Genomic DNA, 12,109 nt, shown 5'->3' on the forward strand with positions numbered 1-12,109 from the left:
ACTATGGGTAACAGTCAAAAATGTCAGATATCTAAAAATCAGTATGAGCTGGTTCAGTCTTCTACCTACTTGCATATTTTTTTTTCTGAGGAATGAAGCATTTAATTTGATAATTGGAGGCATTTCTATGAAAAAAAAAAAGCTGAATGGTTCTTGTTCACACATCTTTAATTTTACACCCAAGGGCTGAGAATTTTCTCAGTTCAGTTTGAATAGCTGGTGGTAAATTCAGTAACAGGGCTGACTGTGGTGGCTTTTACTGTTTTGATGTTTTTCAGACCATGCTTGCTTCATGCTTTTCCAGCTCAGAGAATCAACTGAAACTACAAATGAATACAAGTAGACTTGCTACATACTAATGGAAGATTTCTCACATCGAAGTAAAAAGTACTTCAAATCTGGGGGTACAAGATTTGTGCTCTGCTGAAGTAAAGTAATTTTCCACTAAGAGCAGATACTTGATAATAGTTTTTTAATGAAATGTAGTATAGAGTTTCAAAATGCTAAATGACATTAATTTCATTCATTTCTAGTGGGGGAGCAACAGGGAGGTATCTAAAGATGAGAACAAGAGCAAGTCTTGGGAGTTGCTGCCATTAGGCAGATGAAACACATGGATTTTGCAAAACACACTTTTAAAATTGCACCTAGTTGGAGAAATCTTATTTTGAGAAGTGTCATAGCTTTTTCCTCCCAGACTGCCTGCAGGGGAAGCGATGGCAAGCCAGCAGTTCCGCTAAACTAATGCCAGCACTAACACTGATGTTTTTCTAGTAATTTTGACACCAGCTTCCTGAGATGTTCACCAACATTGCCTTAGGACTTTTCTTCATCCTGCTTCACCACATAATTCCCAAGTGTTTGGACTCTTCCAGCCCCCCACCATGAGGAAACATGCATTCCCATTTTTGAGAAAGCCATAGGTGAAGACACTCCTAATGCCTAGTGTTATATGGTGAATGAAAGAAGTCCTGTGTTTTCTTTCCTGGCTGTCCAGTGTCACCATTAAGGGAGCATATACAAATAAGCAGCAAAGGGAGCTTTCATAAGCCTTTTATCCCTCGCTGGTCCTTTCAGGTACTGTGGAGACAGCAAGGAGTGGGAATGAGGAGTGCAGGGTCTGATTCCCGGGAGAGGGGAGAGAGACCATGAGGTGCAGCCATTGCCCTGCACTCAAGCAGTGCAGGGGCTACCACAGGGCTGCACTGGACCAGGTGGCATTTCTTACCCTCCTGACCACATTGGTAGGCTGCACGACTCTAAGCTACAGGCTTCCTGTGTTTACATATTTGTTTAGACATTTAAACAAGTACCTTCTTTAACACCACCCCCCCAATAGAAAATTTGTGTTCCTATGGAAAACAAGGCTACAATTCAAGTGGCCAATGTTGCTGTAACCAGTGCCCTTCTCCATGCACAGTACAATGCAGTTGCATAAGTTGTTGTTGGGTTTGAGGGTTGTGTGTCCCGACCCGTTCCCCTGTCCCCCCTTCACACTAGGTTCCTGCCTCAGTCAGTGAAGGAGGGTTGAGACTCTCTGAATGTACAGCTGCTTGGGTTTATTTTTTTTTTTTTCCTCATTTAGACTGAATCCAAGCTTTATTTACTACACAGCATCCAGGCTCCATTCTGAAGAGAGAAGAAGTAATTTCCTTGTTAGTGTCTTCAGGGTACCTCCTGCTATGGCAGCTTAGAATGTTAATGAATTTATTTATGTGCTGAGAATTTGGATGTTACTGTCGCTCTTGTTTTATAGATGGGGAGTTTAAGTCAGAATGACTGAAGCAAAAACCAGGAGTTATTTCTGAATTCGGAGGCCCCAAGATGAGATACCCGGGCACAGGCAATTTGGAGTGGCTTTGTAGCTTTTTGTAGGTTCAAACCACATTTCCTACAAAGTTCCATAGCAGCTATTGAGTGCTCAGAACTTCTGCAAATCCAGCCACAATTAGTAATGAGGTGAGGAGCACTGTCCTTACTGCTGAAGTCTCTCTCTGGCTTCTTAGACATCAGAAAGAAGGCAACAGGCAGGCATCTCTCCAGGGCTAGTAGTCAACTGCTTTTATTGCAAGAATTTTGCCTTGACAGTTTCCTGCTTGAGCATGGAAATAAAAAATGAACTGTGTGATCATTTGATTTGGCATTATTGTAATGTGTATGCACAGAGGGACAAATTAGGATGGCAGTTCATTTCTTCACTTTTGAGTATTTTTATCTGTAATCAGATATGTGTGTGTATATATAGATAGATTTTATTTATTCTTGAGCTAGGAATTTTTGGTATGTATTCACTTTGTATTGGGGTTTCCTTATAGGGTATTTTAGCTTCCCAAAATATGCTTTGTCTCTGGAAATATCTATGATTCATGGACTTCAAAGGATTGAAAGTGGAAGAGCAGCCCAAATGCATAGTATCACAGAGGATCTCCTGTGAAATAGCTTGTCTATTACAACTCAAGAAAGAGCAATAGGTAGGTGAAAACTTGCTCTTGAGCAGTTACACTTTATACACTTTTACCTGAACATCAGAGGACGATATGACTATTGACTCATGTCTTGCACTGATATTTCAAGTGTTCTCCTCCGATTCTCTTCCCTAAACTCCAAAGTAATGACTGTCCAGCGCAGAAAACCTGGCTGTTATTTAACAAATGATAGGCTGCCTGTTAATGCCCAGTTCAGCAGGGTTTTAAAATACCAGAAATCTTAATGTATGTTTTGGGAAGAATGCCTTCGGGTCAGAGACCCTGTTTGGAACCAGAATCAATCATCTGACGGAGCTGTATCAGAAAGAAGCGGAAAGGTATGAAGAAAAAATGGTACTAACTTTTGTCTTTATTATCCTATGTTTTGTTCTGTTCTCTCCATTGACTCTCAGGTCTAGATCTTCTAGAGAAAGTAGTGCATCTTTTAAAAAATAAAAAACACAAACAACCTCCCTCTCCAAGTTTTTGTAGGATTCTTGTGTCAGACATGGGTTGGCAGGCTCTGTTCACAGCTGAATACCCGATTTCTGAAGTAAGCAGATGCCGTTAACCTGAAAGATGAAAATCAGAATGTTTACATTTCTATGAATACCATCTTGAGATTGGGCAGGTAGCTGCAGTTGTGGTATCCTCATCCTTGCAATAAAGTATTGTGGACCACAACATTCCTTGCTCACACATTGCACCTTTACACCTGTGCTAAATGGGCATTTTCTGAGCAAAGTGCACTGTTTGCTCAACAGAAGCATAAAAGATGACACGTGGTATGTTGCTCTATACCTTATCTTCCCTCTGCTAATTGCTGTAAGGTAATGATCGTGCACTACCACGTGACTCAGAAACAACTTTGCTGAAAACCACAGATTTCTTTCAGGTAAGCTACATCCCATCTGTATGTATACTTAAATGTAGCTGTGTATTTGTTCCTGGGAAGGATCCAAGTGCTTGTCACAAATAGCTGGCAACTGGAAGCACCAGAACTGGTGTATCTGGAATGTGATTACTCTCTATCATTCTGCAAGTACCTTGAGTGTTTAGGATATGGATGAGTACAACTTCTACTGCTTGTCACTGAACTACTGCTGGTAATTGAAAATTGGAATACAGTGGTCCCTGGAGAGTTTGTCTGTCATGGAGCTCAAGAGGTTAATATGTAGTTATGTGATGATACTATAATTTTATATGCATCTGCAGATACTGGTAATAGACATTAAAGTGGGCATTTACATCCTTATTATGGGTCAGTACTTGATGTCATAATAAAAAAGTCACATCAGAAAAGTACAGGATAAAAATCTGATTATGCACCTTTTGGAGTGTAAATGGCTTTAAAATTCAAATTGTCACCTGATGGGAGGATCAGGAAATAGTGAGAACAAGGGCAAAGGGGCAAAGCTGTGAGACACAAGGGGCAGGATAAAGGAGGAAAAAGAGACAGGCTGGACTAGGCCTTTACTTGGGTAGTTTATATCCATATGAATACTATACCCCATTACTTAGGCACTTCATGTCATCTCATTAAACATAAGCTTGAGTGAAAAGTGGACTTTGCGGTGGGGTGTGAAGGTCAATAGACTCCAGATCTTCTGACTTTCCACAGCGTTCAAATCTGCTCAATGTTGGGAGAGCTAAACCTTCATGTGGGTTAGTTAATGCAGGGTGTTCATTTGGAAAACAACAAACAATAAGAAAGCTAATAAAGTTTCTAAGGCAAGGCAACAGCTGAAACTCTCTTATGAGGCTGTTGTAAGTAACTGTACAAGTAACTGTGGAACTACTGGCCCCAGAACCTGAGGAGAGGGGTGGATACTGGGGGGACTGAGACTCTGAATCCTGAAGGGCTGTGTAGGTTAAAATCAACTGAAAAGTACAGTGGGGACTAGAGCAGTATGTAGGACGAGCTGCCTATGCAGCTGGATAGATTGGGACAGTAAGTTCAGCTGTGATGCTGAAAGTCTATAGCATGTAGAAATTTGGAAGGGTGTTAACCTTCCATTTCTCTACTATTTTTTTAATCCAAATACATCCTAAAGCACTCTATAAAGTCTTTGCAGTTGACTGAAATTTTAGGGATGTTGTTTTCCTTGTTGGAAATATGGGGTGCAAGGCAATGGGGTGAGTGAAGTGAACAGTTCATCTCTGCTGAAAGAGGAAGTCTTCTCCTTCCATCTCTACTTTATTGCCTCCCCACGCCTGGCTGTAAGCTCCTGCTGCTTACCTTTCACTCCTTGGACCCCTTTGATTCACGTCAACCCTCTTAACTGCAGAAAAGGACTTGATTTCTGCTGGTTTAATCAGTTGATTTGGCTCAATTGATGTGTGTGAGGAGTGCCAGAGGCAGCCCAAGGCATGAGGGCAGGACTGGGGCTGGGGAGATGGGTGGGCTGGGAGAAGGTCCTGGGGAATAATGGTTTGAATGAGGGAGACTCACCCAACTGGCAGTACCAAGGTTTTAACTTTGGCTCTATCACTTACAGACCTGCGCGCACCACGCCATGTTCTCCAGGGATTCAGCAGCTCATAGGAACTTCACACGGTCCAAGGCTGCAGGAGGTGCTTTGGGGGGTTGTGAAGTCACTGCCTCACCAAGAACTGTGTGCTCCTTTTCTCCCAGATGTTCCTTAGGTGTTTTGACACCATCTTTAGCTGAAGTGAGAAGGGACATTTCCTGTGAGATAACCATATATGCTTCCTAAAAAGGGATTATGGCTGGAGAGGACTGGCCTGCTCTAGAGAACCCAAAATGTCTCTCATGTGGATCTCTTCTCTTAAGGGGACTGATTTGTTTATCTATATGGAGTAATGAACGATGGGGCAAAATGATGGAAAATACTTAGTATCTCTGCACCATGTTGCATATGATGAGAACCAGCCTTTCTGGTGAATGAGAATGTTTGTTATTAAAAAAGAATCAGTGCTTTGCAACAGCTTTCAATAGAAGTACAGAAACATTGAGGCCCACAGACAGCATGCTCCACAGCCTTCTGGGGTGGAATGTAAGGCAATTTTCTCAGGAAAACAAGAGGCACAGAGAGAAGTTAAAACTTTGCAAGAGTTATGGGGTAAATCTGTGGCAGGCCTGAAAGGTTTTTGAAATTACCTCCCTAAAGGCCTTATACTTCTGTGTCTCTGTGCTAGTGAGGTACAAATAAAACTCCAAGAGGCTGTCTGTCCATTCAGTGGATCAGTCAGACACCGAGCAGGCTGGTGGCAGTCAGTCAGATACTGAGCAGGGGGGCCATTCAGTGATTAATAGATCCTGGTTTGTGAATGGCCACGTCTCCTGGCTCAGACAGCTTTTGGCTGCTGAGAGAACAGGGATGGAGAACTCCATCCCTCTGTTCACAATTAGTGTTTGTTATTAAATGCTGACAGTGTGTTCTCTCCTCTCATGTATCTGGTCTTTGTTTATGCACTGGATGTTGGCACAGGCTTCTGTGCTGTAATGTCTTGCATTAGCTGCTGTTGAAAGGAGTCCAAGGAGCAGTGTGCTTTGAGGAGGACAGGAGGGTGGCTTGGCACCAAAAGAACAGGAGCAATTCTGAGGGAAGGATGAAAATGGGTTTAGTTAAGTGGGAGGCTGGCAAGGAGCAAGCAGCAATGAGTCCGTGCACAACTCTGCTCTCGAACGTGATGCCAAACACTTTGATGGGAACGAGGAGCTAGCTAGGAGGTGGATGCGATGGCAGGAAGGTGAGATAGCCTTGGAAATGGTTTGGTAGAGGGTGATGTTAGCAGATATGGTATCTTCAGGTGGATAGGTGGTGCCTGAGGTAGGAAGTGCCTAGAAGGTCTAGGATGCAACACCTGGGCTAAATACTAAGACAGGTCCAATGGCTGCAGCTCCCTGCCCCTCTCTGCGATGCTGCAGCAGCGTGTGGCACACCAAGCAGTCTGAGTTGGCCATTTTGGAGGTCAGGTCTTTCACCTGTTTGTGTGATGAGAACTTGAAGTTCAGCTTGGAAGAAAACATGCCAGGATCTACAAGGGACAGGTATAGTTTGGTTATGAGAGGGCAGCACTTTAAGAGCTCTTTGTCTCCTGCAGCCCATCTGTTCAGAATGGCTGCAAGGGGTTATTTTAAGATCAGAAGTAAACCCAAAGTGAGTAGCTTTTTCTTTCTCTAAGACCTGGATACCACCTCTGCCACTCCTCTCCTGCTCCTGTCCTTTCCTCAGTAGGGAGATGTTAAGAAACATTAAGTAGGAATAAACAATGCAGCTTCTTGGAGTGGTACTTGAGTAAAAGGCTTGTCATGTTTCTTCATGCAGTGGGAATGGACAGAGAAGGGTGTCATGAGGCCAGGTTTGCCTCTCCTGGGTGCACTCCCTCACTGTGTTTACCTGTGGCCTGACTGGTGACAGACTGTCTTTGCCAGTCTGAGCCACATTCCCAAAATACAAGTGGCTTTGGCGGTTGCACAAACTAGAGCCTTAATGTTCACTGGTCACCAGGAGTGGAGTGGGATGAGCAGCATTATCAGGTACTATTTATTCATCACTGGGGACTGCTGTGTGTAACTGCTCCTCTCTGTGTTGCCATTTTGTCCTGTGAATATTTTGCTGGAATCTCTGCAAACTTCACTCCAGAGTATCTTTGACAACACAACTGACTACTGCTAGTTATTTCAAATATTTTGAATACATAGCTCTGTTAATCTAGAGCTTGTTTGTTGGAGCAAATTGAGGTCCTCATCACCAGAAAGATACCTTGCTCCAGTCACTGCTCATCTAGCCCAGCTGGAGTGAGCATCTTTATCTTTTCCCATTTCTTTCTTAGTCTTTCCTGGTCTTCCCATCCCTCTGATGCTGCTCTGCCACTGCTCCTCCCCCACAGCCCACATTCAGGTGTGGCTGTTTAAAAGCAATCTCTGTCAACATTTGTCATTAATCTGTTTCCATTTTTATTTATAAAAGAAAGAGAGAGAGTGAGAATGGAACAGCAGCAGTAGCAGGGCAATTGCAGATGAATAATGAAAGGATTCATCACAGCCATACCAGGATATATATATTTTTTGCAGCCAAGCGAGACGGATTCCCATCACAGCTCGGGGACTCGTTCCGCACAACCACTCATCTTTCATGCTGGGGGGAAGGGAAAGGTGGAGACAGTATCATTATGGATGTAACGGGGCTCTGAAGTGACTAGTCAAGGTTGCTGCTTCAGTCGCAAGGAATCTGCTTACAGGAATTTTCTCTCCACCAGGTGTTATTGCCTAGTAAAGTGGCTGCCTTCTACAGCAGACTGCCACGTGTGAAAGGGAGGCTTAGGGTTTGCTAATGAGGACACTTGCTAAGCAGTCAAATCACTAAAGAAGGATGAGATGGCCAAGTAAGGATTTCACAGGAGTGACAAACTTGTCTCAGAAGGAATGAGGGATGCACTGGGCAGTGCAGGGGTCACTCTTTCTCACCTTTTTGTCTCTTGAGCCCACCCTCAAGTTCTCTGTCATATCAACAAACAACTCTCAGCTTGCCCTGCCCCATCTAGCTTTAAAAATCTGTCTGCCCTGTTGAGCATAGACAGTTTTGTTCTTCTTGTCTACTTTAATAGGTAAGGTGGATGAAAATTTATCAAATAGGGAATGCTGAAGGATTCTGGAGCCCTGAAGGTCTCTGTGAAGCCAGAAGACAAAGAACTGCCATTTAAGAAGGAGAAGAAAAGAAAAGAAAAGAAATAGGCCTGGTTGATTGAGGTGTGCACTCTGTCTTCTCCTGTCTGCCAGGTCCAGGGGAGCAAGGCCACATGCAACCTGTGAGGGCAGTGTTAATGCTTCACTACTGTTTAAGCTCTGCATGCCTGGGTGCACACAGGTGTAGTGGTCATGTTCCTCCATCACTGAAGAGAGAGTCTGACTCTCCAGCCCTCTTGTGCTTATGGGGAGGTCATCCAAGCAATGCTGTTGCCATCCAAGGCAGAGGTGGGCTGTGCTGAGTAATTCTCTCATGCAGAAATGCAGTTACTCTGTCTTCCTCTGGGGTTTGGAGGGTCTGGGTTTGAGGAAAGAGCATGACATTTGACTGTATTTTTCCATCAGGAAAGCACTAAAGCAGGTTGATTTAAAGGGCAGGATGGTCTCATTTTCAGGTGCTGCAATGACCTGTATTGCTGGTTATCAGTTCCATTTCCAGTTGTGAGAGCACATCAGCCCATAAAAAGCACAAAAGACCTTGTTGCAAAGGACTGTATGTTTGTCAGGCCTCTTGGCAACCTGGACTGCTTCATGCACCTCTGGCAAGGTATTGGCATCAGGGCATTCCTGTATTAAATCCTTCCTGCTCTCAGTTGAAGCGTATGTGCCACTGAAGGTGAACCCAGTTGAATGGGAGGGTGCAGTACAATGCCACAGCTGAAGTGATCCTTGAAAGAGTAAGACAAGCAGATATGTTGTTTTGTTGGGCCCTTAGGGCTGTCATCTTGGCAGGGGGAAAAACAGCTGAGATCTTTTCTATTCCAGACCCTTCTAGTGCTCTATTTTTCCTGTATAAAATCGCAGCCTTGCCAGCAGTAGAGGGATCAGAGAAAAGGAACCTGTTTCTCAAGCTGCCATTGCATTTCTGTCTTGTACGCAGGGAATGCAATGCAGTGCTCAGAAGCTTAGACTCTGTGTTTTTTACCGTTCCCTCTCCAACATATACCTGCCTTTGGGAAACCATTTTGTCCATTTCCTCATATCCTGGCACAGGATTATGGCAGGTCATTATGAACTGGATTTTATTCAGTTTGGGTACATGATCCAGCTCCATTTAAGCACACTAATAGATCTCCATTCCCATCCCTAGATAAGGACCCTTGGTTACTATAAAGACAGGTTTTCTGTTGAATATGGAAACCATTAAGTGTTTGGGAAGTACAATAGGAATAAGCTTCTATATAAGGTGCTTGCTTATTCCAAAAAAGGAAAACTCCTTCAGCCATGATAGGTCTCATCATTGAACAACTGCAGAAATTGGTTCTTATACACCCTGTGGTTAATGGCTTCTTACCTTTTCTCCTGGAGGATCTTTCTTCTATACCCCCATAGAATCAGGTTCCTGAAGGAGTTTTTGCTTCCGTGGAGACAAGACACTGTTAATGCTAAAGGTCACCTCCTGACCTTGCTTGGATGTAGCCAAGTGCTTGGACATTGAAGGGGGAGGGGGGGAAATCAGCTTACTTGAACCTGTAGTGTATGCTTACAAAACCGGGTTGAATGGGCAGGTGAGAATCTTGAGCAGTTTTGAAAATGCTGTGCACCTCCTGTTTTTTCTTGGTGGCATTATGGATTATTAATGGAAATCTTGCTTTGTCACAGCCTGGGAGGGTGCCTTGCTTCTAACTGGTGCTTTGCAGGTAGATATAAACTTGATGTGTAATAAATGTGTAGTAACATGTTAGTGGAGGAGAAAGTTCTCTTCTGACTCCAACCAGCAGATGGTTTACAAGATCTCATCTCTCCAGTCACCTTTGTCCCAGTGATACTTTCACTGAGTTCTTTTGTTTCAAGCCACGTTTTTAGTGGCTCTATGCAGTGACTAATCTAGGGCCTTCATTATTTGGCCTCCATGTCTATTCTGTCTAGCCCCCTTCTTTTCCTCCAAACACGCCCAACCAAACGAGGAGCTACTCAAACAGTATTTTCCTTATTATTTTACAGATGTGGTTGTCACTGCAGTGTGTTGTAGGTCACAGTTTCTATGCCTTGCTGTGAACCCACTCATACAGGCAGTAGAACCACAGCACAAGATTAAATATGATGACCGATTCTCTATCACAGGGTATCACTGAGTTATTTTGCATTTAAATAACAAAGGTAGATTTTATTTAGCCTCAAACAGTCTGTAAAATATTGCAAGCAAGAAAATCATTGCTCTTGCTGAAGTCTTGTGATGCAGCAGCATACAGTCTTTTACTGGAGCTGTCTCTTCCCAGCCATGTAGGCTCTTCTCAGTTGGAAATATTTAACACCCTATTAGTTTCTGATGTGTTCTTTAATATATTGGTGATCTCAATGTTCCCTGAGAGGCCTCAAATTATGAGGATATAACCAGGCGCAGGTTTGCATAACCTGCTTTGAAATGCTTCACTCCATCTGATGCATACTTGAGTTATTTTAGAGTTGCCATGGTGTGAGCATGCTGAAAAATCTGCACAGTGTCCAGTGAGTGGTGGCTGAAGATCTTTAAACTCCTCCAGCAAGGGTCATGTGAAGAAAAGTCACTAGGTGGCCTCCTGGAAAAGTAGTATTTCTATCTGGGAGATGTAAGAAGTGTTCTTCCAGCAAAGCAATCCATGGTCCAAGGTGATGCCCTGAGCAACTGCTGTAGCCTGTGGGATCATTGTAAACTCAATCTTTCCTCACTTTCTGTACTACTGTAGTCCCTAGAAGGTTCTGGTTAATACTGAAGTCCAGCTGACCCTGAGCCTTTACAGTCTTCAAATAGGAGCATTTACTGTCCAGAGAATGTGCTGTCCAAACAGACAAAGATGTGAGTGTAGGCAACGAGTACTAAAGGAGAGGAAGGGCAGGATGATACATCATTTGTGATTACATCAGTGTGAAATAAAATGGCAAAAAAGAGAGACTGCTGACCTGTTGATTGCTGGTTTAATTGTTCTTAATTTTCATGACCTGAGCATCTCAGGATACCAGCTAAAGCACATTGAAAGTCATCAGGGAAGACACATGTATGAAGGCATGTATAGGCAGGAAGAAGAGGAACCAAGATAAGAGGTAGATGTGTTTTGAATAGAGATCTAGCTGGGGAGCAGAGTCCACACATTGAAGATGTTATCAGAGAAACATGATTTGGATTGAAAGCTGAGTGAATTGTTGTTCCTTATATCTTACCCTGTTGTCCACCTTCTTTGGATTTTTTTCATTTCAAAATCCAGACTGTCCTGCTGACTGTGTGTGTGCATTTAGTTCTCTGTGTGCTCTACCAAAGCAGTGGGAGCTGGCTAAAGAATGGTGTCTGCCTGTCCCCAAACTTTCTCCCTTGTGCTCTTTTTTCCAGTGAAGGAGGCACAAGTGGAGACCCAGGCTCAGTATAGAGGCACTTCTGATTCGAGGCCTGAGTTGGGGAGATGTTTTGCTGGTGACAGTGGCATGGCGGTCAGTAGTGTTCTGCTTTCTGCAGTCCCCATGCTTTGTGCTCCAAAGCTATGCTTTCAATGGGAGGATCCAGTTCTCTAAGAGCAATCTAAGAGGCCAAACTATTACCTGTGGGAATAGTATTTCCTGGGCCAATGCTACTAAGTGGCAGCAGTTCCGCAGTGTCTTCCCTGGACAAGTCAGTCCCCCCAGTTGCTGCTTCCCCAGCGTTGCTCTCTGGTGACTCCTTCCTGTGTCTGATGGCATGAATGCTAAGCGGATCTTCCCTTGATGATTCCTGCAGCAGTGAGAAGAACTGAGGAGTTGTAATGATTTCAGTCCGTTTCCACTATCCAGTTCTGGTTGAGGACCTAAAGGCATCAGGGGCATAAAGCTGTTGAATCATACTTTGCATGGGTCTAAAATGTCGCAAAACAGTGAAAGACTTGGTTCAGCTGTTCTTGTCTGTAATAGCCATGGTGGCCTGTGGGCTCAGCTCAGCTAGGGCAGAGACTTTAGGTTCTCTCTGAGGAAGCACTTGAACCCAAGA

The sequence above is a fragment of the Haliaeetus leucocephalus genome, unplaced genomic scaffold, assembly GCF_000737465.1.
Source record: "Haliaeetus leucocephalus isolate CR32 unplaced genomic scaffold, Haliaeetus_leucocephalus-4.0 Scaffold932, whole genome shotgun sequence".
In the NCBI taxonomy this organism is placed as follows: Eukaryota; Metazoa; Chordata; class Aves; order Accipitriformes; family Accipitridae; genus Haliaeetus; species Haliaeetus leucocephalus.